The sequence below is a fragment of the Ailuropoda melanoleuca genome, chromosome 13 (assembly GCF_002007445.2).
Source record: "Ailuropoda melanoleuca isolate Jingjing chromosome 13, ASM200744v2, whole genome shotgun sequence".
NCBI classification, from domain to species: Eukaryota; Metazoa; Chordata; class Mammalia; order Carnivora; family Ursidae; genus Ailuropoda; species Ailuropoda melanoleuca.
This window is the reverse complement of record NC_048230.1, coordinates 74,872,936-74,896,216: the sequence shown is the minus strand read 5'-3', so window position 1 is coordinate 74,896,216 and position 23,281 is coordinate 74,872,936. Positions and strand designations below refer to the sequence as shown.

The window sequence follows — 23,281 nt, the reverse complement described above, 5'->3', positions numbered from 1 at the left end:
CTAAAAGTTCTGATTTTGCCCTCTGTTGCTATATAACTTTCCGGTAGCCGACTTTCGGAGGCTCCGTCCCCATGCGGTCTATCTTCCCATATGTCTCATTGGATTCACTTCTCTGCACCTCCTACCTTGCAGAAAGTGGTCACTTTTCTGTTGGATGGAGTTGCAGCTATTCTTTCTTTAGATACCTGGTTGAGTTTGCAGGTGTTCAGAATGATTTGGTAGCTATCTAGCTGAATTCCTGGGGCTAGATGAAATTAAGGTCACCTACTCCTCTGCTATCTTGGACTTCTCTCCACCAAAGATTAATTGACCATATAATTGTGGCTTTATTTCTGGGTTTTCCATTCTATTACATTGATCTATGTGTCTGTTTTTGTGCCAGTTTTGATTATTATAGCTTTGTAATATACTATTTTGATTACTGTAGTTTTGTAATGTAACTTGAAGTCTGGAATTGTGATGTCTCCAGCTTTGCTTTTCTTTTTCAGGGTTGCTTTGGCTATTCATGGTCTTTCATGGTTCCATACAAATTTTAGGATTGTTCTAGTTCTATGAAAAATGCTGTTGGTATTTTGATAGGGGTTGCATTAAATATGTAGATTGCTTCAGGTAGTATAGATGTTTTAACAATATTTTTTTCTCCCAATCCATGAGCATGAATGTCTTATCACTTCTTTATGTCATCTTCAGTTGCTTTCATCAGTGTTTTATAGTTTTCAGAGTATAGGTCTTTCACCTCTTTGGTTAGGTTTATTCCTAGATATCTTATTTACATCATTTTTTTTAACAACTGCAGAATTAGCCTATGGTGATAAACTGTAACCAATTACATACTTAGGTTGTTTCCAGCCTTTTGCTATTATAAGCAGGGTTGCAGAGAAGAGCCTGGGACATATATATGTGTTTTTGAGTACATGTAAGCATATTTGAAAGTTAAATTAGTAGGGTGCGTGGGTGGCTCAGTAATTAAGTGTCTGACTTCGGCTCAGGTCATGATCTTGGGGTCCTGGGATGGAGCCCCAAGAGTCTGCTTGTCACTTTGCCTCTGTCCTCCCCCCCCCCAGTCGTGTGTGTGGGCATGCGCGAGCTCTCTCTGTCTCTCTCAAATAAAATCTTTATAAAAAAAGAAAGTTAAATTACTAAATGTGGAATTGCTGGGTCAGTGGATAAATCCATGTATAATTTTGCTAAGTTGTTTTAATGGAGGCTGACAGTTTTACTAATTGACTTTTTCACCAATGTGTGAGACCGCTCGCTATTGGGTAATATCAGTTACTGGGTAATAATCAACTTTATAATATATTAGATTCCTTTATGAATTTGGACTGCTCTTCAGCTTTCTTGTATCTACCAGGGTAGGCTAGATTATACCATAGAAACAAACAACCTCAAAATCTTAGTGTCTTGTAACAAGAAATGTCTTTCCTTTTGGTACATGGCCATCAAGGGTTGCTGGAGGCTCTGTGCCATGACTTTCACTCAAAAACTTAGGCTAACACGGTTGCTGTCATCTTGAACATTGCTGGTTGTCCTGGCTAAAGGAAAGAGGGCCCTGGAGAGTCTCACACCATCAGTACAGTCATATATGTGCCCAGAAGATGAGACGCTGAAGATAATTGGCAAACAGCAGCTGTGACTATCATATCTCTATTCTGTCCTGTTAATCTGTCGATTTACGTGGTTGAAACACAAGATTTTCTTTTTTGGAATATGTCTGGCTGTTCTCTCATTTTCATTTGTCCTGTTAACTAGAATTAGCTTCTGTAACCACCCTCTGCTCTCCAGAAAAAGCCAGATTCTGTCAGTATTTTTTATTTTGTCTGCATTAAATTTATAGATTTAAAGAAAATTGACATTTTATTACATGGAGTTTCCACAACTGAGAAACAGATATGTATATTCAATTATTCACATCTTCTTTTGTATCTTTCATATTTTCTTAATATAGATTATATTTATTAGTAAGTATTCTTTTTCATTTTATTATCACCTACAAATAATAATCATTTTAATCCCTTCTTTATAATTAGGCGTGTTTTCTTGAAGGAATATAAAAGATATAACCATTTCTCAAATAATATATACATTACAAAATCAAAAATTTTTTCAAAAAAGTTCATACAGAAGATTTTTCTTTTCAAGATCCATCTTTGTATTAACTCTAGTAAATAAGTAGATTACTCTTACCATTACCCCGATAATAATATGTTTACTCTAGCAACTGGAAGCACTTACCAAATTTTTAAGAATTATATTTGTTTTCTGCTCTGCAGGTGTCTATTATGCCCACCTGTACAGGAACCCAGGAGATGATGAGCCATTAATGTAGAATAAGATCTGACTGTAAAGAAAGAGGCTCACTGGCCCTTTCATCATATTTGAGAGACGTTGAAAATTAGACATCCCCAGGTAATTAGAGTGTGGTTTTGAGTGACATAGGCATTGCTCTCCTATTGCATTTTGAATTCTTTTGTTGTGAGAAAAAAACATGTTGTTTTCTTGGGGAAGAAAAAAATCCTCTTATTTTAAAAGTAAGCAGGTATTGTATTACACCTAGGGTTTGTTTCATGTTGAGAATGAGAAATTCTCACTGCATCTTATTTCTTTTCACTGCCTTTGTAATTAGGTTGTGAAGTTCAATCTGAGAGATTTTCCTTCCTTACAACTTGTTTCTCATTTCATACTCCTCCTATCTCAGCATTACTCTGCTCTTTTTCCTATAATCCATACTCTTAAGAATTCCATCCTTAGGGGCGCCTGGGTGGCACAGCGGTTAAGCGTCTGCCTTCGGCTCAGGACGTGGTCCCGGCGTAATGGGATCGAGCCCCACGTCAGGCTCCTCCTCTATGAGCCTGCTTCTCCCTCTCCCACTCCCCCTGCTTGTGTTCCCTCTCTCTCTGGCTGTCTCTATCTCTGTCAAATAAATAAATAAATAATCTAAAAAAAAAATTAAAAAAAAAAAAGAATTCCATCCTTAGTTAATCACAAGACTGTGAATTAAATAGAAGTTGGTCATTAAGTGCTGATAAGCAGATTATTTGTGAAATTATAATGCATGTATGGTTGTGCTTGGGATAGAGGTCAGAGAGGAATACAAGACATCAAATTTGAATACCTCACCATCATCAAAGTGAAGTCTCATAAAAGTCTGATGGAATGGGACGCCTGGGTGGCTCAATTGGTTAAGTGTGTGCCTTTGGCTCAGGTCATGATCTCAGAGTCCTGGGATTGAGACCCGTGGTGAGCTACCTACTCAGCAGGGAGTCTGCTTCTCCTTCTCCCTCTCCCTCTCCCCTTCCTCCACTTGCACACACGTGCACTCTCTCTCTCTCTCTCTCTCTCAAATAAATAAAAATCATTTTTTAAAAATCTGATGGAATGAGTTAAACTGAAAATAGAGACTTATCATTACACAAAAATGGAGAAAAAGTCTTTATGGAGCCAACACAGAATAAGTACTGGGAATATGGCAGAGTAAAAAGAGACCCACCAAAATAACAAACATCTGAAATATAAAATGTTTAACAAGACAGACTTTAGTTGTGGTAAGCAAAGATAGCACCACAGCCTTGATTTTAGAACTTGGGCAGTATCAACAAAGAGAAAAGCTGTGTACAAACCCAGAGAAAACAATGGTAATGGAAAAATAGGAGGGGAAAAAAAAAAACTAAAATACGGAAGGAATGGAATTGTTGGGGCACCTGGGTGGCTCAGTCATTAAGTGTCTGCCTTCGGCTCAGGGCGTGATCCCAGAGTCCTGGGATCGAGCCCCGCGTCGGGCTCCCTGCTCTGCTGGGAGCCTGCTGCTTCCTCTCCCACTCCCCCTGCTTGTGTTCTTTCTCTCAGTGGCTGTCTCTCTCTCTGTCAAATAAATAAATAAAATCTTAAAAAAAAAAAAAGAAGAAGAAGGAATGGAATTGTCAATAATAAGGCTGAAAAGGATAAAAGACACAGAGACTGTTAAAAAGAACTAGTTAAAATTTAAACACACACACACACACACCTGGAAGCACAGTGATAAAAGTATAAAGCAATTTGCATCCCTTAAGGGAAAAAATGTCATGAGAACAGTGGGGTGGTCAATAAAATTGAGGCTAAATGGAAAGATCCAGATTAAAATACAGATGGAATAGACAAATAGGTTATAATAAATCTTAGATACCTGGTTTTTTGCTCCTGCAACTCTCCCCTAAATAATGGCAGGAGATGGGAGGTATTGCAAATAGGAAGAAACTGCAGTAAAGGAAAAATTGAAGTTATTGTAAAGAAAAACAGACCTTTGTCTCACAGATTGAGAGTTTGGCATGTACTTATTTTCCAGATTTGACACTTAAAGACCGTATACTCACATACCTACTTACCAGTTTCTTAACACTGGAAAGAACTGTCCTCTGGAGAACAAAAGATAAGAATGGCCTTAGACTTTGTAACTCAAATAACACAAGATGCATTTAGAGAAATATTTACAGAATACCAGCCAATTATATTGCCTAGTTGTCTGCCTTTTGAAGATAAAGGATTTTTGTGCCCTGATATCTTAGAATCTCCAATAGCCAAGTACCAGAGAAAATTATAGAAGACTGGAATGCAGAGGAAACTTCTGAAAGTGGTGGGGCCTGGAGCACTTTGAAGGAAGTGAGGTGGCAGCTTAGGTACTCAGGCACAAAGCATCTCAGTGCAGGATCTCCGCCTGAAGTTCTGCATTCTGGGGTCTGGGCCTCTATACATATGGAAATGAAACCTTACCTATACTCAAGGATAACCAGGGCCTAGGAAAATCTTGCTGACCAAAGTGCAGAAGATTGCCAGTTTACAGATATATCATGAGAAATAGAATTTTCAGGTGAACTTGAGTGTGAACTAGGCATGAGTAAAATTTTTGTGCTCTTTCCTTTAAGTCACATGGGGAAAACAATTAAAACCACCGTATAACTTTGGTGAATTAGAATAGATTTAGAATAAAAAAATGTAAGTGGTTTTAAGTGTTTTTCTGCTAAACTTGAAGTATTCTTCCCTGATATAGGGATGCTTTCTGGGGGACCTAAATGTTTGACATTCACTGATGAACTCTGGATACGGCAGGAAATGTATGCTTAATTCTACATATATAATCTGTGCTTCTATACAGATGGACTTCCACTGACACTTTCTCCGTTTAAATCCTTTAATACCATTGGCTTTACCAGCTTTTATGTACAGACAAAGACAAATATTGGTCAAATGCATCACTGATTTTTTTTTTTACTTTAAATTCAAAAGATGCAAAAGGATTCTATATGAAATGCAAAGACTCTGGCTTCCTTAGATTCCTCATCCCCTCACTAAAAACAGCTATATTGTCAATTTCTTAGACATCCTTCCAAAGATATGCATATTCAAGCAAATTCCTATATTCTTTAGTAGTGAAATACACCAAATCCAACTCGTAATGGATGTGTTGTGGTTTTGTTGGCCTCTGACATGGTAGAGCTATGGACTGAGCTGCAGAGGCTCCACATCTGCCCCTGACTATTAATAAAGACATAGAACCTGCCGTCTGCTTCTCTCAGGCTCAGGTTATTGCAGTAGGGTCAGGTCTTGGCTAACCTAGTAAGGCCACAGTGTGGCTCATCAGCTGAATTCAGTGAACTCTTCTGCAATTGTTTCCTGTGCTCTAGCTAAATAAGACAGGGATGTATCTTGGTTTTCCTGTATTTATAATTCATTCCTGAGACCACCTTTGCTTATGTTAGAAAACAAAAAGGTTGCACCTTATCTAAAGCACAGACTGGGCGCTGTCCCATTTGCGCAGGGTCTTGAAAGACAACTTGCGGGTTTGCTATTTTGTTGTCAGAAAGATGAGCTAGAGATCAGCTAGTCCAAAACAAAGTTATATTTGGTGATATTTATTTTTAATAATTATTTTAGGTGATATATAAGTAAAAAGCCCATTTGAAAGTCACTGTGTTCATTTGCCTTAGTGTATATTTTGCAACTAGTTGTTCTTGGAGTGCTCACTGCTTGGAGCTGTGAGTGCTTCTTCATTATGATTTATTTTTTATGCAGGCAGTTAGTCACACCTACCCTAAAAAATGTTTCCATGTTAGACTCCAAAATAAATATACAAAAAGCGGTAGCTTTTCTCTCTGCCAGGAATAACTAGCTTAGAAAATATAATGGAAGAAAAGATCCCATTCATAATAACAGCAAAAATATATATAATAACTAGGAATAAACTAAAGGAAAGTATAAAGCCTATATGAATAAAGCTATACAAATCTAAAAGACATAAAATAAAGCTAGAATAAATGAAAAGCTCCCTAAGTAAACTATAAATATAATTTCAGTCACCTTCCCAACAGGATATATTTTTAATTTTTTATTTAAATTCAATTTAATTAACATATAGTGTATTATTAGTTTCAGAGGTAGAATTTAGTGATTCATCAGTTGCATATAACACCCAGTGCTGATTTGCCTTCCTTAATGCCCATTACCCAGTTACCCCATTCCCATACCTACCTCCCCTCCAGCAACCCTCATTTTGTTTCGTATATTTAAGAGTCTCTTATGGTTTGTCTCCCAATGGGATATTTTTTAAATCGCTTCTCTGAAAAAAGATGGCATAAAAATAGCCTTGAAAATACTAAAAAAGAGTAATAATGGAACTATTGCCCTATCGTGTATGAATTGTTGGTATGCTAAAGCTATATTAAAACATTGAGAGATGATGCAGGCCACCATCATAGACCTAAAAAAAGGGAAGGGACTACAAAATCCAGGAACAGACCCAGGCATATGTAAAAAGTGACTCTGTGAAAAAGATAGAATTTTAAGACCAAAGAGAAAGAACTTTATAAATGCTATTGGAACAAATGACTAACCATTGGAGAAACCAATTCTAGGGTTTTTTTCCCCATGCAATAGTTTCAAGGTGGATTAAACATTTAAATTTAAGATGCAAAACCACATAGGTATTATAAAGAATATAGGTGAGAATTTCTAATCTGATGTGGGGAAATCAAAGATAGAAACCATAAGAGAGAGGCACAAATGAGAGCATACTGACCTAGGCCCAGGGGTGCAATCACTCTAGTATGTAAGAATGTCTCCTCCTCTCCTCCCACTTGTGCAAGAACATGGCAACTTGGAGACCCCAAGGACACCGAGCAATTGCTGCTATGCAAGATGACGCCCAGAATCATCACGTCTTCTGATCTTTTTCCATGTAAAGCTAGGCATTGCAAATTATATATTAAATCTCCCAAATTTAAACTGTTATCTCGAGGTGCCTATGTGGCTCAGTCCATTAAGCACCTGCCTTCGGCTCCAGTCATGATCCTAGGGTCCTGAGATCAAGCCCCACGTCGGGCATATCAGGCTCCCTGAATCAGGGAGGAGTCTGCTTGTCCCTCTCCCTCTGCCCCTTCCCCCCTGCTTGTCCTCTCTCTCACTCACTCTCTCTCTCTGAAATAAATAAATAAAATATTTTAATAAATAAACAAACAGTTATCTCAATTTTTAAAAGTTTGTATAGGCCAAACAAAACATATTCACAAGGCCAGATTCAGCATTTAAGCCTCAAGTTTGTGAACCACTGTATAGTTTTGGTTTTGGCTTCATGATTATGCTTACCTCTTTAAATGAGTTGGCATGCTTTCTCTCTTTGTCTCTGTAGATCAGTTTATCTGGCAGAGGAATTACCTATATAAGTTTTTTTTTTAAAGATTTTATTTATTTATTCGACAGAGATAGAGACAGCCAGCGAGAGAGGGAACACAAGCAGGGGGAATGGGAGAGGAAGAAGCAGGCTCATAGTGGAGGAGCCTGATGTGGGGCTCGATCCCACAACACCGGGATCACGCCCTGAGCCGAAGGCAGACGCTTAACCGCTGTGCCACCCAGGCGCCCCACCTATATAAGTTTAGATGGAGTTCCACCTCCATTCCCATCTTGGTCTGGGCCTCTTTTGTGAAGACAGAGTTACATATTTTCAGGATTTCTTCTTGAGCCAGTTTTGATTATTCATATCCCTATAAAATGGTACATTTAATCTAGGTTTAAATGAATTCTCATACGGATTTTTTTTTAAATATCAGCAGATCAGTAGTGTTTATCTCTTTCACATTCTTATTAGTTTATTAGTTGGTTGATTTCAGTTCCTCTGTGAATTTTTTTGTTTTAATTCATCTATTTTTGTTTGACCTTTATTAATACCTTCTTCTGGTTTATTTTGTTTGATTTGTTCTTTTTTAGCTTCTACAGTGAATTCTTTTGCTCATTTATTTTCATAATTATTTTTAGATTGATAATACAAGATTGAAGATTATGAACTTTTCTCTTAGTACAGAGCTTTTTTCTCCTACGTGATTAATTTCTAAATGGTCTGTAATTTGTTTTGATTACCTCTTGGACCCAAGTCACTTCAAATATTATTTTTTTAATTTCAAAGTAGTTAGTTTACTTTTGTTTATCTTTTGTTGAATTAATTTTATTGCACAGAATGTGGTCTGTTTCTATCCTTTTGTATGCTCCTTATGACATAATAAACAGTTTAAACGTAGATGTTCTGGAGTATTTGAGAAGAATGTGTTTTCTCTGTAAGAGAGTTCTAAATTTATATTTATTATTTGTTACTGATATTGTTTATATTCTCTCTTTTAGGCCCCCATGTTTTTACCAAATTCTTAGTGTGTTTCTAATAACTTTTGCTTCTGTATTTTGATGCTATGTTAAGTAAAGGTTTGTGTCTGTTACATCTTTTTTTTTTTTTAAGATTTTATTTATTCATTTGACAGAGAGAGAGACAGCCGGTGAGAAAGGGAACACAAGCAGGGGGAGTGGGAGAGGAAGAAGCAGGCTCCCAGAGGGGCAGGGAGCCTGATGAGGGGCTTGATCCCAGGACTCTGGGATCATGCCCTGAGCCGAAGGCAGACACCCAATGACTGAGCTACCCAGGAGCTCCAGTTCTATCTTTTTTTTTAAAGATTTGTTTATTTAGTTGAAAGAGAGAGAGTATACAAGTGTGGGGAAGAACAGAGGGAGAGAATATTCAAGCAGACTCCCTGCTGAGTGCAGAGCACAACTCAGGGCTTGATCTCACCACCCATGAGATCATGACCTGAATCAAAACCAAGAGTCGAACACTCAACCAGCTGAGCCACCCAGGTGCCCTGTGTCTTTTATATCTTATTTGGTTATATATAGCCCTAATTTTTTAATCACTGTAAAACATCCTTGTTCCATGTAACCTTTTTCTGCCTTCATTTTTACTTGTTTGAAATTGGCACTCCCACAATATTTACCTGCAGTATTTGTACTCATTTTCTTATTGCCACCCTCATTTAGAAAATTCTTAGAATTACTTTAAATGTTTTCTTATAAACAGCATATAGATGATTGTTGTTTTTTTGTAGTCTTAGAGTCTTTTAATAAGAGGATTTAGACCATTTATTATCCTCATAATTAACTTTAGATCTTATTCCTACCATTTTATTTTAATTTCTTTCATTTGCTTTCTTATGACTATTCCCTCCCCTTTTGTATCCATTTTAGATTTTACTAAAATGATCTAGTTTTCTTTGCTTCATTTTTCTCCCTCTTAGTCATGAAAGTTATACATCCCATTTGTGGCTCCCTACCTTTTAACAAACTTATTTGTTATGTTGTTTGATTTTTGCTTGTTTTTTGTAAATGCTTTTTATCGAGTTGAGGAAGTTCCCTTCTATATATCTGGGAGTTTTTATATTGAGTGGATGTTGAATTTTGTCAAATGCTTTCTTTTGCATCAATTATTTTGGTCTCGTGATTTTTTTTAATTCTTTAGCTATTTAATATGGTGATTACATTGACTTTTTAAAAAAAAATATTAAGCCAACTGGGGCGGCTGGGTGGCTCAGTCAGTTAGGTGTCTGCCTTCAGCTGAGGTCATGATCCCAGAATCCTGGGATCAAGCCCCACATCGGGCTCCCTCCTCAGGGGTAGCCTGCTTCTCCCTCTCCCTCTGCAGCTCCCCCTGCTTATGTGCTCTCTTGCTCTCTCTCTCTCTCAAATAAATAAGTAAAATCTTTAAAATATACATATATATAAAGTCAGCTTTACATCCACAGAATAAGCTCCACTTGGTTCTAGTGTAAAATTCTTTTTATAAATTGCTGAATTCTACTTGCTAAATTTTGTTGAGAATTTTTGTGTTTTGTGTTTATATTCATGAGACACATGAATTTTTGTGTTTATATTCGTGTTTTTTGAGGAATTGGTCTTTTTTATTTAGGTTGTTAAGTATATGTGTGTATGTCCTAATCGTGTTGATGGCTGCAGGATCTGTAGTGATACCTCCTATTTAATTTTTGATATGGGTAATTGCTGTCATCTCTCTTTTTTCAGATCATTTTTGCTACAGGTTTGTCAATTTTATTGATCTTTTAAAAGAACAAGCTTAGCTTTTTTTTTTCCATTGGTTTTCTCTATCATTTTCCTGTTTTTCATTTCATTGATTTCTGCTCTTTATTATTTCCTTATTTCCACTTAACTTGGGTTTATTTTGCTCATTTTCTAGAGTCTTGATGTGGAGCTTAGATTATTGAATTGAGGTCCTCCTCTTCTAATGTGTGCATTTTAGTGCTAAAAATTTCCCTCTGGGTACTGCTTTACCTGTGTCCCCCAAATGTTGATGTATTGTATTTCCATTTTCAATCAACTTACTGTATTTTTTTTTTAAATAACCCTTGAGACCTCTTTTTGACCCATGGGTTATTTAGAAGTGTGTTTTACCCAAATGTTCATAGTAGCTTTTTTTGGTAATAGCCCAAACTGGAAACAACCCTGATGTCCTTCAGCAGATGAATGGTTAAACTGTGGTACATATATAACCATGGAATAAAAAGGAACAAACTATTGATACATGAAACAACCTGGATGAATCTCCAGGGATTTATGCGGAGTGCAAAAAAAAAATGCAAAAAGTTCCATACTTTATGATTCCATTTATATATCATTTTTGAAATGACAACATTTTAGACTTGGAGGACATATTGGTCATTGCCAGAGGTTAGGTACTGAAAGTGAAGGGCAGAGTGTGTTGTCATAAAAGGATCCTCCTGGTGTTGGAATTGTTCAGTATCTGCGGTGGTAGACACACACACATACATGCATACACAAACAAGCATAAGGAAAACTGGGGAAATTTGAATAAGATTGATTATATCAGTGTCCATTCCCTGTATGTGATGTTACAGTTTAAAAAAATCACAACTATATATTAGTTATATTTATAAGATTTTATTTATTTTATTAGAGAGCATGAGCAGGGAGAAGGGGCGGGGGGAGAGGGAGAAGCAGACTCCCTGCTAAGCAGGGAGCCCAACACAGGACTTGATCCCAGGACCCTGAGATCATGACCTGAGCCAAAGGCAGACACTTAACCAACTCAGCCACCCAGGTGCCCCAATACAGTTGTGATTTTATACAGTGAAATGTTAGCACTGTGGGAAACTTGACAAAATATACAAAGGATCTATTATTTCTTACAACTGCCTATGAATCTACAATTATATCAATAAAATATCAGTTAGGGGGAAATGTTTTAAAATTCAAAAAAGGGAGTGAGAGAACAAATCTGCAAGTCTACAAAAGTAAAATTGCGGAAGGTAGGAGCTGCGGATTGTTGATTTGAGGGAGATAAGTACTGCAGGTGCTGTGGAGAGGAGGGAGCCCTGCTATGGAGACTACCACAAGGTATTAGAAGCAGTGGAGTGCAAAATCTGAAGTTTTAGAAGTCCATCGCCACCAGGGTCATGCCTGGCTTAAAGGTGCTCCAGTGGGGAAGGAGGGTGGAGATGCGGGAATGGACAGTATGGAGTGAGGATACCGTGGGTTGCAAGAAGGAGTGGTGTCAATGTGCTGCACTGTTCCCGGGCATAAGAGCAGGGTTGCTGGCTGAGGGCAGTGAGCCTGGGTGCTGGCTTTTTAGCTCTGCTTTTCCATAAACTCTAAACCAATACACATGGTTGTGCAAGTGCTTTACCAGGACTGGCCAGCAAATGGCAAAAGCATGGCAAGACCCTCCCCCAGAGGATCAGTGTGGGTCCACACCTACAGGAGTCCCTAGAATTTGAAGTTTTGAAACCCAGCTGCACACCTGAGATAAAACACAGAAGCATGGTGCCACCTGGCAGGCAGACCACTCTGACACAGACAGGGTGAAAGCAAGGATCTGACAGAAGCCGGGGACACAAGAAGGGCGTTTGTTTGTGAGCGATTCCTGAAGAGTGGCAAGCACAAACTCTCATCTCTGGGATGAGAGAGCGGGGTGACAGCATTTTGCCCCCCCAACCCACCCATCAGCAGGGACTAACCTCAGTGAGCTAAACAGCACCAAGTGGAGACCAGCACTGCTTACACCAAGCCCCCCAACCCCACACCCCATAGGTGCATCTCCAATAGGGCAAGTCCACTTGAGAATCAATGCAAACCAAATTAATGGGATGATTACCCAAAGCAATCTATAGAGTCAGTGTAATCTCTATCAAAATTTCCTTTTCTTTTTTTTTTTTCTCAGAAATAGAAAAGCCAGTCCTCAAATTCTAATGGAATTGTAAAGGGCCCCAAAAAGCCAAAACAGTTTTGAAAAAGAACAGAGTTGGAAGACCTACACTTCGCAGTTCAAAACTTACTACAAAACTATAGTAATCAAAACAATGTGGTACTGGCACAGACCATTGGAATAAATTTGGGAGTCCACAAATAAACCCCAACCATCTATGGCCAATTGATTTTTGACAAGAGTGTGAAGATTCATTCAATGGGGAAAGAATAGTCTAACAAATGATGCTAGGACAACTGGATAGTCACATGCAAAAGAATAAAGTTGGACCCCTTTCACATATCCTACGCAAAAATTTAACTCAAAGTGGACCAATGACCTAAAATTAAGAACTGAAACTAGAAAACTCTTAGAAGAAAACATAAAGGTAAATCTACGTGACCTTGGATTTAGCAATAGTTTCCAAGGTATGACTCCAAAAGCATGAGCCACAAAAGAAAAAAAGTATACGGGGCGCCTGGGTAGTGCAGTCGTTAAGCGTCTGCCTTCGGCTCAGGGCATGATCCCAAGCGTTCTGGGATCAAGTCCCACATAAGGCTTCTCCACTGGCAGCCTGCTTCTTCCTCTCCCACTCCCCTGCTGTGTTCCCTCTCTCTCTGGCTGTCTCTCTGTCACATAAATAAATAAAATCTTTAAAAAAAAAAAAGCATAAAAGATAAATTTGACTTCATCAAAATTTAATTTTTTTGTACATTGAAGGACATTATCAAGACAGTAAAAGAAAACTACACAGTGGGAGGAAATAATCGTAAATCATGTGTCTAATAAGGGTTTAGTATCTAGAAGACAGAAAGAACTCTTATAACTTAGCAATAAAAACACAGCCCAGTTTAAAAAATAGGCTAGGGACTTAAACATATGTTCTCCAAAGAAGATAGACAAATAAAATAAGCACACAAAATGGTTCAACATCATTAGTCATTAGGGAAATGCAAATCAAAACCTCAGTGAAATACCACTTTATGCCTGTGAGAATAGGTATTTTAAAAAATAAAGATCACAGAAAGTAATAAATGTTGGTGAGAACGTGAAGAAAGTTGAATCCTTGTACATTGCTGGTGGGGATGTAAAATGGCATAGCCACTGTGGAAAACAGTTTGGCGGTTCCTCAAAAGGTTAAATATAGAAATATATATGACCCACTAATTCTACTTTTAGGAGTATACCCAAAAGAACTGAAAACAGATACTCAAGCAAATTCTTGTATACAAATGCTCATAGCACTATTAACAGTAGCCAAAAGATGGAAAGAACCCAAATATCCATCAATGGAGGAATGGATAAACAAACTGATATTTACATACAGTGGAATATTATTTAGCCATAAAAAGAAATGAAGTACTGACACATGCTACAACACGGATAAAAACCTCACAAACGTGCTAAAAAGAAATCAGATACACAGGTCATATATCATATGAATCTATCTATCTATCATATCTTCTGGATATGAAATATCCAGAAGAGGTGAATCTACAGAAAGAGAAAATAGTTTGATGGCTCCCAGGGCTGGGAGGAGGGAAGGTGTAGGGAATGATTGTTTCATGGATACAGGATACCTTTAAATTTAGAATGATGAGACGTTTTAGACTTAGATAGAGGTGATGGTTGCACAACATTGTGAAGGCACTAAATACCAATGAAATTGCTTACTTTAAGATGATTAATTTTGTTATGTGAATTTCATGTCAAAAATGTTTAAGCATATGCATGGTATGTACTCTTAAGTTGTGACAGACTAAAATTTTGAAAGTTATATTCAAAGGTATCACTTTTGTAATAATCATTTGCTACTTGACTTTTTATAAATTGTATAAATTACTTTTATTAAATTATTGCTCAAAAAATCAGATCTTAGATGATTGTAAACAATTAATGGGACCTAGTTAAAGCAGAGGTTAGAGGGGGAATTTATAGCTGTAAATGCCTGTATTAGAAAAGCATAAAGAATTCAAACCAATGACCTAAGCTTCCACTATAAGAAACTAGAAAAAGAACAAACCAACCCCAAAACAAGTAGAAGGCAGGATGTAATAAAGATCAGACTAGAACTCCATGAAATACAAAACCATGGAGGAAAATCAGCAAAATTAAAAGTTGGTTCTTTGAAATGATCAACAAAATTGAGAACTTTAGCTAGACCAAGAGTTGGTAAATTTTTTTCTATCAAGGGTCAGATAGTAAATATTTGGGGCTTTGAGGGCACATATGGTCTTTGTCATATATTCTTTTTTTTTTAAAGATTTTATTTATTTATTTGACAGAGGTAGAGACAGCCAGCGAGAGAGGGAACACAGCAGGGGGAGTGGGAGAGGAAGAAGCAGGCTCATAGCAGAGGAGCCTGATGTGGGGCTCGATCCCATAACGCCGGGATCACGCCCTGAGCCGAAGGCAGACGCTTAACAGCTGTGCCACCCAGGCGCCCCTGTCATATATTCTTGTTTGTTTGCTTTTTTAGCACACCTTTTAAAATGTGAAAAATATTCCTTACTTGTAGACTATGTGAAAATAAGCCGTGGGTCTGAGTTTAACAACCTCTGACCTAAACTGACCAAGTAAAAAGAAAGATACAAATTACTAAAATCCAGAATAAAAGAGGACATACACTACCAGTCTTACAAAGAATTAAAAGAATTATAAAGGGATACTATGAACAACTTTATATCAGTAAATTTTTAAATGTAAATGAAATGGGCATATTCTTAGAAATACCCAAATTACTGAACTGACTCAAGAAATAAAAATCCTGAATAGACCTATAACAGGTAAACAAATCGAAAACCTTACCAAGTCTTCCCACAAAGAAAAGCAGAAGCCCAGATGGCCTTACTAAATTTTATTGAACATTTAAAGGAGAAATAATACCAACTTTTCACAAACTCTTTCAGAAAATAGAGGAAGAAGGTCACTTCACAACTCATTCTGTGAGAACAATATGTTTTCTAACCATGATACCCTGGTATCCTGAGTTATTAGCATGATACCAAAGCCAAACAAAACATCACAAGAAAACACAAACCAATATCTTTTATGACGATAGCTGCAAAAGTCCTCCAGAAAATATTACCAAACTGATTCCAGAAACATATAAAAATGATTGTGACTGAGATTAACACCAGAAATGCAAGGTTAACTTAACATCAGAAAACAATTAACATAATAGACTGTTATGAGTAAATACTCTCAACAAATTAGGAATAGAAGAAACTTGTACATAAAATTTCTACATAAAATCCTATAGCTAACATCATAATTAATGGTGAAAGACTTAATGTTTTTCCTCTAAGACTGGGAACAAGGAAAGGATGTCTGCATTCATAGCTTCTTTTCAACATTGTACTGGAGATTCTAGTCCAGTCAGGAAAGAAAAATAAAATGCATTTAGATTAGAAAAGAAGATGTAAAGCTGCCTTATTCACAAAGTGATCCAAGATACAGGGAATGCCAAGGATTCCAAGAGAAAAAAAAAACAAACAAAAAAACAAAAAAACCCTAATAAATGAGTTCAGTAAGGTCACGGGATATAAGATCATTATACAGAAAATCAGTGTATTTCTATATATAAAGATTGGACTATCCACAACATATTAAAAAGAACAATTCCAATCACAATGGCATTAAAAAGAATAAAATACTTGGGAATAAATTTAACAAAAGTAGTGCAAGATTCATACACTGAAAATTATAAAACATGGCTTAAAAAATAAAAAACAATCTAAATAAATGTAGAGAAATTCCGTATTCATGCATTTGAGGGCATTATTGGCATGGTAATTCTTCCCAAATTTATAGATTTAAAGCAGTTTCCTTCAAAATCCCAACTGGCTTTTTGCAGAAATCCACAAGCTGATTGTAACTTTGAAATAACAAAGAACCAAAATAGTCAAAACAATACTGAAAAAGAACAGAGTCAGGGGTGCCTGGGTGGCTCAGTCTGTTAAGTGTCTGCCTTTGGCTCAGGTCATGATCCCAAGGTCCTGGGATCAAGTCCCACTTTGGGCTCCCTGCTCAGCGGGGAGCCCGCTTCTCCCTCTCCCTCTGCCTGCTGCTCCCCCTACTTGTGTGCGCAGTCTCTCTCTTGCTCTCTCTGTCAAATAAATAAATAAATAATCTTTAATTTAAAAAAAAAGTTGGAGGACTTCACTTTTTTATTCCAAAACTTACCACAAAATTATAGTAATCAAGACTGTGTGATACTGGAATAAAGTTAGACAGATCAATGAAATAATTCAGAGTCCAGAAGTAAATCCTTACATTTATAGTCTGCTGATATTCTGTTAAGCTCCCAAGGCAATTCAATGGGGCAATTTCAACAAATAGTGCTGGGACAATTAGGTATCCAACTAAGACATGTAAAATGTCTTTAGACCTTTGCCTTGCACCATATACAAAAGGAATTCAAAATAGATCATAGAGCTAAAAGATTATATAGCTAAAACTATATTATACTCGTAAAAGAAAACAGACGCTGAATCAAAGATTTCTTAGAACACCAGAAATATAAACAATAAAAGTCAAAATTGATAAACATCAAAATTAAAATCTTTTACGCTTCAGAAGACACCATTAAAGTGAAAAGGCAAGCCCATATCTGGGAGACAAGTTTGGCAGACCATAGATCTGATAAAGCACTTGTATCCAGAATATGTAAAGAACTCTTACAACTGAATAATAAAAAAATAACCCACTATAAAGTTGGGCAAAGGGTTTGAATAGGTATTTCACAAAAGATGATATACAATGGCCAAATGCACATGAAAAGAAGCTCAGCATCACTAATCATTAAGGAAATGCAAAGTAAAACCATAATGAGATATCACTTCACATCCCCTAGGATGGCTAAAAGCAAAAAAGTTTGGGGAGGTTGTGAAGAAATTTGAACCCTCATACGTTGCTACTACGATTGTAAAATGGTGCAGCCACTTTAGAAAACAGTCTGGCAGCTCTTTCAAAAGTTAAACATAAAGCTATCATATTACCCAGCATTACACCCCAGGTATATACCCAAGAAAAGTGAAAACATATGTCCACACAAAATTTTCACATGGATGTTCATAGGAGCATTATTCATAATAGCTAGAAAGTAGAAACACTCCAAATGTCCATCAACTGGTAAGAGAATAAAGAAAAGGTAGTTTATCCATAAAATGGAATGCTATTTGTCAATAAAAATTAGGAACAAAGTACTAATATAGGCTATACTTTGAAGACATTAATAAAAGAAGCCAGACACAAATTGTATGATTCCACTTACATAAAATGTCCAGAAAAGACAAAGTGGATTAGTAGTTCCCTCAGGGGGCGGGAATAGGGAATGACAGCTAATGGGTGCGTTTTCCTTCGGGGATGATAAAACTAATCTGAAATCAGATTATCATGTTGATTGCACAACTCTAAATTTACTAAAAATTATTGAATTGTACACTTAAAATAAGGTACATTTAAATTGCATAGTACATAAATTCTATCTCAAAGCTAATAAAGAGAAAAAGAAATTGGGAACTGAATATTTTGGGAACTGAAACTTTTAGATTATTGCAAGAAGGCTTCCGCAGAAGCTGAAAATGGCATTTGAGACAATATGTAAGGCTTTGAAATGTGTTTCTCCCATTCTATAGCCTGCCTTTTAGTTCTGTAGATGGTTTCCGTCACTCTGCAGAAGCTTTTTATCTTGATGAAGTCCCAATAGTTCATGTTTGCTTTTGTTTCCCTTGTATTGGGAGATGTGTCTAGTAAGAAGTTGCTGTGGCCAAGGTCAAAGAGGTTGCTCCCTGTTTTCTCTTCTAGGATTTTGATGGTTTCCTGTCTTACATTCAAAATCTATTTTGAATTTATTTTTGTGTCTGGTATAAGAAACTGGTCTAGTTTCATTCTTCTGCATGTCGCTGTCCAGTTTTCCCACCACCATTTGTTGAAGAGACTGTCTTTTTTCCATTAGCTTTTTTTTCCTGCTTTGTCGAAGATTAGTTGACCATATAATTGTGGGTCCATTTCTGGTTTCTCTGTTCTGTTCCATTGATCTATGTGTCAGTTTTTGTGCCAGCACCAAACCATTTTGACGACTACAGCTTCGTAATACAACTTGAAATCGGGAATCGTGATGCCTCCAGCTTTGGTTTTCTTTTTCAGGATTGCTTTGGCCATTCAGTCTTTTGTGGTTCCATACAAACTTAGGATTGTTTGTTCTAGCTCTGTGAAAAATGCTGGTGGTATTTTGATAGGGATTGCATTGAATATGTAGATTGCTTTGGGTAGTATAGACATTTTAGCATTGTTTGTTTTTCCAATCCATGAACATGGCATGTTTTTCTATTTCTGTCCTCTTTGATTTCTTTCATAAGTGTTCTATAGTTTTCAGAGTACAGATCTTTTATCTCTTTGTAAGGTTTAGTCCTAGATATCATATGGGTTTTGGTGCAATTGTAAATGGGATTGATTCCTCGATTTCTTTTTCTGCTACTTCATGAATGGTGTATAGAAATGCAACAGATGTCTGTATGTTGCTTTTATATCCTGTGTCTTTGCTGAATTCATGTATCAGTTCTAGCAAATTTTTGGTGGAGTCTTTTGGGTTTTCTTTTTTTTAGATTTTATTTATTTGAGAGAGAGCATGAGCTGAGGGAGAGATAGATGGTGAGGGAGAAGCAGATGGAGAAGGAGAGGCAGACTCCCCGCTGAGCAAGAAGCCCAACATGGGGCTTGATCCCAGGACCCTGGGATCATGACCCGAGCCAAAGGCAGACGCTTAACTGACTGAGCCACCCAGGTACCCCTTTTGGGCTTTCTACATAGAGTATCATGTCATCTGCAAATAGTGAAAGTTTGACTCTTCCTTGCCAATTTGGATGCCTTTTCTTTCTTTTTGTTGTCTGATTGCTGAGACTAAGACTTTCATTACTGTGTTAAATAATAATGGTGAGAGGGAACATCCTTGTCTTGTTCCTGACCATAGGGGAAAACTTTGTTTTTCCCAGTTGAGGATGATATTAGCCATGGGTCTTTCATATATGGCCTTTATGATGTTAAGGTATGTTCCATCTATCCCTACTTTTATCAAGAATGGATGCTGTATTTTGTCAAATGGTTTTTCTGCATCTATTGAGACAATCATATGGTTCTTATCCTTTCTTTTATTAATGTGATGTATCACGATGATTGATTTGTGAATATTGAACCACCCCTGCAGCACAGGAATAAATCCTACTGGATCATGGTGATTAATTCATTTAATGTACTGTTGGATTCGATTTACTAGTGTCTTGTTGAGAATTTTTGCATCCATGTTCATCAGGGATATTGGCCTGTAATTCTCCTTTTCGGTGGGGTCTTTGGTTTTGGAATCAAGGTAACGCTGGCCTCATAGAATGAGTTTGGAAGTTTTCCTTCTATTTCTATTTTTCGGAACAATTTGAGAAGGATAGGTATTAACTCTTCTTTAAATGGCTGGCAGAATTCCCCTGCAAAGCCACCTGACCCTGGACTTTGTTTGTTGGGAGATTTTTGATTACTGACTCAATTTCTTAGCTCATTACGGGTCTGTTCATATTTTCTATTTCTTCCTGTTTCACTTTTGGTGGTTTGTATGTTTCTAGGAATTTGTCCATTTCTTCCAGATTGCCCAATTTGTTGGTATATAATCGCTCATACTATTCTCTTATGATTACTTGTATTTCTGTAGTGTTGGTTGTGATCTCTTTCATTCGTGATTTTATTTATTTGGGACCTTTTTCTTTTTGATATGTCTGGCTGGGGGTTTATCAATTTTATTAATTCTTGCAAAAAAAACCAGCTCAGTCTCACTGATCTATTTTACTGGTTTTTTGTTTGTTTGTTTCTATATCGTTTATTTCTGCTCTAATCTTTATTATTTCCCTTCTTCTGCTGGCTATAAGCTTTATTTGCTGTTCCTTTTCTAGCTCCTTTAGGTATAACGTTCAGTTGTGTATTTGAGACTTTTCTTGCTTCTTGGTGAAGGCTTGTATTACTATATACTTTCCTCTGATGACTGCCTTTGCTGCATCCCAAAGGCCTTGGACTATTGTGTTTTCATTTTCATTTGCTTCCATGTACTTTTTTATTTCTTCTTTAATTTCCTGGTTAACCCTTTCATTCTTTAGTAGGATGTTCTTTGAGCTCTATGTTTGTGGTCTTTCTAAATTTTTTCTTGTGATTGACTTCAGGTTTCATAATGTTGTGGTCTGAAAATATGCTTGGTTTGATCTTGATCTTTCTGTTCTTGTTGAGGGCTGATTTGTGATGATCCACAGTTTGGCTATTGTGGACATTGCTGTTGTGAAATTGAGGTGCAGGCGCCCCTTCAGATCACTACCTTTGAATCTTTGGGATAAATACGTAACAGTGCAATTGCTGGGGCATAGGGTAGCTCTATTTTTGACCTCTTGAGGAACCTCCATACCGTTTTTTTTCTGAGCATTTTTAAAGCAAAAGTAGAGTGCTAACGACTGGAGGATGATGTGGTATTGTCCAGGGAACAGGAGCTGGCCTAGGAAGAATGTGGCTACCAAACACACTTCAAGAAACACTGCTGTAGCCTTTCTGGCTGTGGTGCATTGTGTTAAACCCAGGTCCTCTATGCAGCCAAATCTCGTACTCTGTCCCTTTTGTATATTGGTGAGAAATCTCACTGCCCATAAAATACTCAGATCTTCCCACCTCTTTCTTTTCCTTCCTTTTTTAATTTTTAATTTTATTTTTTAAATATTTTATTTATTTGACAGAGAGAGCGCACTGGCAGGAGGAGCGGGACAGGGAGAAGCAGGCTCCCTGCTGAGCAGGGAGCCAAATGCGGGGCTCGATCCCAGGACCCTGACGTCATGACCTGAGCTGAAGGCATACGCACTTAACAGACTGAGCCACCCAGGCGCCCCTCTTATCTTTTTTTAAATAACCTGATTAGATGACTTAAAATTTAGACTGAGACTAGAGATATCAGAAGCTACGAATTTCATAAGGAGGGAAAAGGTTTTCATGTGAATGAAATCAGAAATGCCAAGATCCAGCAGTACATTGTCTGTTCTATTTATCCTCTTCGCTCCCACGAGGAGCAGTTCCTAAATAATTTTTACATTCGTAATACCTAAATAACAATGTATGCTTATTACTAGGATGATAATAGTGGCTCTCTTTTTTTTTTAAGATTTATTCATTTATTTTAGAGAGTGAGGGGGAGGGGCAGAGGGAGCAGGAGAGAATCTTAAGCAGACTCCCTGCTGCACGCAGAGCCTGACATGAGGCTTGATCTCCCCAACCCTGAGATCATGACCTGAGCCAAAATCAAGAGTCAGCTGCTTAACTGACTGAGTCACCCTAGGCACCCCAATAGTGGCTCTCTTTTTAAAAATGACCTTATTTTAAAAGATTAATACTCATGCTGAAAAGATATCATGATGAAAATATTATATAAAAAAAAGTGTCTACTGGACTAGGATTAACATCTTGGGATAATACACCATCTATTTAGATTATTGGGCCAACATTTCAATTGTAGCTAAGCAATTAAATTACCAAAAGAATGGGAGAAAATTCCTAAAATGTATTCTGCATCAGCTATCCTCTGCCAACCCCACCCCTCTGGTAATAGGTTGTAAGGCCCTGCCAAGGAGGGAGAACTCATAGAAAAATCTCAGCAGCCAAGTTTCAGGAGCACTGAGGTAGATGTCTTCACTCTAATGACAGTGCTACCTCTAAACTCTGCATGCCTGTGCACCTGCTCAGAATTCCTCAAGTTTGTCCTTGAGTTTGCTGCCCAGTGCAAGGACTCCCGCAGGGCAACATTCTCACATCACTGACATACTCTCTGCTGGCCTATACTGATGGCTGCCTTTAGCCGAAATAAGTTTCCAGTTCCTGCCTCTGGGGACCAGATCAGCAGCTTGTGCAGAGGAGCTCCCTGAGAAAGAAGCACTTGGTTTGGTGACATCCTTTCCAGAGACTTGATCTTTGTCAGGGCTTCTTTTATGTTCTTTTACTTAATGTCACCCTCCTCCTTGTCCCTGCCAAAATGTGCACGCGTGCGCGCACACACACTCACTAAAACCTTAGTATTTTGTCGTCTTAGAGTTTTCAGACACTTCAGTATCTGTGGTCTTATTTTATCCTTCCAGGAATCCCTTAAAGACGATAGAATAGGCATTGTTCCACTTGAAAGATGAGAAAATTAAGGTATAGATGGACCAATTACTGACATCTAGCTAGTGATATCCTGGGAACAGTATCCAGAGTTGCTGACTGCAAACCTGTCCCTTTGTCTACAATACCACTTTCTGTTTGCCTGTTTCCTATTTGCCCTTCCAGCCTGGATGTTTAATCTCTTATTTCCTAAGGTGAGAGTTCTTTTACCAAGCCTACTTTGTCTGGTGAGGGATATTTCTAAGGGATTGAAGGGCAGCCATCTGATTCTTAACTGTAGCAAGGGTTATCAAGTGAGGCCCTCTCATCGATGTGGAGATTAAGAGTTAAGTTTAGTGCAGCTATAATTTTCTTACAGCTCTCTAATGTATGTGTTAGATATATTCAATAAAGTACTCCTTAACTCCTTCCTCCCCTCCAAGATGATCTGAGTTTAGGAAAAAGGAAATTATGTATCTGAGTGAAAAAGCACTTGCAGAAAATGGCTAAAGGTTCACAACTAAATATTACCCATTATTTATGTTTGGAAGTTCTCAGAGAAGAGTTTCC

The 23,281-nt window shown here is 37.5% G+C and overlaps 1 protein-coding gene across 6 annotated transcripts in view; it reads left to right on the top strand.

Moving 5' to 3' along the window:
• Positions 1-23,281, top strand: part of RNF24 (ring finger protein 24) — a 79,735-nt gene that overhangs the window by 36,107 nt on the left and 20,347 nt on the right. Inside the window, exon 1 of one of the 6 annotated variants that reach the window (XM_019799194.2) lies at positions 2,071-2,409. The exons of the other annotated variants lie outside the window; for them this stretch is intronic. The gene's annotated coding sequence lies outside the window, so the exon portion shown is untranslated. Of the gene's footprint in view, positions 1-2,070; positions 2,410-23,281 lie in introns of those variants that run through there. 6 annotated transcript variants of the gene reach the window in all.